Source organism: Hordeum vulgare, chromosome 5H, assembly GCF_904849725.1.
Source record: "Hordeum vulgare subsp. vulgare chromosome 5H, MorexV3_pseudomolecules_assembly, whole genome shotgun sequence".
NCBI classification, from domain to species: domain Eukaryota; kingdom Viridiplantae; phylum Streptophyta; class Magnoliopsida; order Poales; family Poaceae; genus Hordeum; species Hordeum vulgare.
In genome coordinates, this window is record NC_058522.1 from 539,161,554 (window position 1) to 539,165,120 (window position 3,567).

Consider the following 3,567-nt stretch of genomic DNA (forward strand, 5'->3'; position numbering starts at 1 on the left):
GTGGGTGGACCGGCGCTTGGGTACTTCCCTTACTTCGACAAGCATCCCACTTATGATTAACCTCTCTCGCAAGCATCCACAACTACAAAAGAAGAATTAAGACAACGTCTAACCATAGCATTAAACTAGTGGATCCAAATCAGCCCCTAACGAAGCAACGGATAGACTGGGGTTTAAGCTTCTGTCACTCCAGGAACCCATCATCTACTTACTACTCCCCAATGCCTTCCTCTAGGCCCAAGTATGGTGAAGTGTTATGTAGTCGACGTTCACATAACATCACTAGAGGAAAAACAACATACAACATATCAAAATACTGAACGAATATCAAATTCACATGACTATTATCAGCATGACTTATCCCATGTCCTCAGGAACAAAAGTAACTACTCACAAAGCATAATCATAATCATGATCAGAGGTGTAATGAATAGCATCAAGGATCTGAACATAAACTCTTCCACCAAGTAATCCAACTAGCATCAACTACAAAGAGTAATCAACACTACTAGCAACCTTACAAGTACCAATCGGAGTCGTGACACGGAGATTGATTACAAGAGATGAACTAGGGATTGGAGAGGAGATGGTGCTGATGAATATGTTGATGAAGATGCCTCCCCTCCGACGAGAGGAGTGTTGGTGATGGCGATGGCGACGATTTCCCCCTCCGGGAGGGAAGTTTCCCCGGCAGGATCGTCCTGTCGGAGCTCTAGATTGGATCTGCTCAAGTTCCGCCTTGTGGCGGCGTTGAAACCACGAAAAAGCTCCCGATTGATTTTTTTCTGGAACGAAACCCTTCATATAGCAAAAGAGGGGAGCTAGTGGGCCGCCAGGGAGCCCACAAGCTTGCCCTCCGCTACCAGGGGGGTGGCGGTGGCAGGGCTTGTGGCGCCCTGGCAGCCCCCCTCCGGTACTTCTTTCGCCCAGTATTTTTTATATAATCCCAGAAAAATCCATGTAACTTTTCAGGGCATTTGGAGATGTGCAGAATAGTGAACTAAGATTTGCTCCTTTTCCAGTCCAGAATTCCAGCTGCCTGAATTCTCCCTCTTCATATAAACCTTGCAAAATAAGAGAGAAAAGGCATAAATATGGCACCACAAAGTAATAAAACATCCCATAAAGCAATAAATATCAACATGGAAGCATGATGCAAAATGGACGTATCAGATTGCTTTAGCAATAGTTGTTGCTGCTGCCTCAGTTCGTGTTTCGTTCACTTCGACAAATGCTTTGTGGAAAACAGATGAGATGTGGAGGCCTTGTGGCATTGGGGAATCCACCATCTCCGAAAGATCCGCTTCATCACTGAATGACAGTTGCAGGCCCATATGTTTGAGCAAATCAGATGCTTCAATTCCAAATTATATCTTGAACTTGGGGAGCTTGAATCGCCTCACTACAATCTTCTGCCTTGGGATATGACGCTCCAGGAACTCTGGCTCAACACTAAACCTTTTGGCCAAGCTCCAAAGACCATCCGGTGCTTCTGGAAGAAGGATGTACATGGAGAACTGCCTCTTGTCCTCACCTTGCTTGTAAGGAAGCTTAAGTACCTTCAAGCCATCGGAAGACGAAAGGTATTGGTCTTCTATGATGTACATGAATGGTGTTTGAATTGAGCTCCCGTCAAGAAGGTGGAAGTAGTCTTTTTTTGTTCCATATGCATCAAACTGATCTGTCCAAGCTGCTTTGAAATAAAGCGTTGCCAAGAACAAGTCTAGTGGTATTGTCAATAGATCCTGCAGGGAGAATATCTTTGATGAGCCCGGTTGTGACTTTCTCTACCCATGAGTTCACTTGAGCAGTAACTTCCGCGGCCTGGACCAAGACAAAATGAAGAAAGGTCAATTTATGTAACGAAAATAATTTGACAATACTATTGTGGTGTCAAGTTTGAAAAAAATCTCTCAAAGTACAAAATATTATATTTGTGGCAAGAATGCAAAGCAGAATACTAACGTTTTTGTAAAGCATTTCTATATATAGTAAAGTTTGACGCACATAGTAAAATCATCACGTACAATCACAAATGATAGAAAATATATATTCATATGTGCATACGAAATTGATTAAATGGTCATCACAACATCTCGAAGCACCATTTTGCAATACCTACGGAAGTTCAACACATACAAGATTGGCTATACACATTTCTATACGTACGCTACTTCAAAATACAATAAACAACATGATGACACGACGATGAATATTGCTAAGATATCATAATTTCGCATGAACAACAACTGCATTTCAATAGTTAAGTTGGACAGAAATGGCAAGGGAGTAATAAGTAATCCATGCATATTCTAAGTTTGAGCTAGACAAAAATAAAATGCACAGGCCTGAACGGTTTAACAGTGGGATATGAAGTAGAATCTATTTTTTTCACCCGTCCAACCAAAATACTATATGTATGTACCTATAGAAAGTTAGAAGCACTTCTAAATCTTCTAGTACTGTAAACCATGGTACAGAAATAACCACTAAAAAATTCAAAGGTTTAGCTAAATGTATGTCAGCACTAACAATAGCACAAAACAAGCACTTTGAGAGAAATAATGGCATGCCATACTATTTTACTATGTACATAATTATGTCATAGATAATGACCAAATAATTTTACTCTCTATTTTTTTCCGGTAAAAACATTGTCATCATTTCGAGAACGAGCTAGCTAGACAAGGAAGGCGGATCACCTTAGTTTGAAAGTCCACGGACTGGGCCTCGGCCTTGTACTTGCACATTGCAAGCTCGTGGAAGGATGGCTTGAGCGACAGTGATGCGTCCACGAAGACGCCATTGGCGAAGGAGACACGCGGACCACCGACATTGGATGCATCGGTAAGCACGCACTACACCACCTACTCGGCGAGCGCATGGAGTCCCTCAGCCTCGCCTTCCCCCAATGTAGCGACGAGTTGGTCGCGAGTGGCACCCCCAGCGCCAGCAGTGATGAGGCTGAGCGCGACATGCAGGGAGACCGGAGAGAATGCAGCATTGTTGGTGGTAGACTCGGGGTTGGATGAGATAGTGGAGGCAAGGCGAAGGGCGAAGCGGGTGTGGTGCACAATGGAGAGGCAAACGTCAGTGGCGAGGGTAGTTGCCATGGCTAGGGTGGTGGTTGGTTGGGCTTTTGTTAGAGTTGAGAGAAAGAGAGATTGGTTGGGAAGTGTTGTTTTCATGGGTGATTTGTGGCTATTTATCAGGACCCACAAGCCCAGAGATACCCAAATGTTCAAAGCATCTACGTTGTGACCAACAAAAGTACAAAGTCATAGAAGTAATCTGGGAAGTCTCTCAATCAACTGCATCATAAAGCATCAGAAAGGAAGATAAGTGTTTTATTATCTCTCATTTCATTAGTCATCGTCGTGTCATTTCGTATATATGGAAAGAAACCTGAACTTATCCTATCTCTAGTTAGCGTGGCGTTTCTGGTACGTCTGAATTTATGGGAGACTACTACATGCCTTGTAACCGTTTAATTAATGAAAAAAATAGCGTGCTACAAAAAAAACACCGTCCCTTAAAATACAATATTAGCGTGCTATAACACTATAT

The 3,567-nt window shown here is 42.8% G+C and overlaps 1 pseudogene; it reads right to left on the reverse strand.

The window, feature by feature from the left end:
• Positions 1-1,097: 1,097 nt before the first annotated feature.
• On the reverse strand, positions 1,098-3,237 carry LOC123398616 (annotated as a pseudogene).
• Between the last annotated feature and the right edge of the window lie 330 nt (positions 3,238-3,567).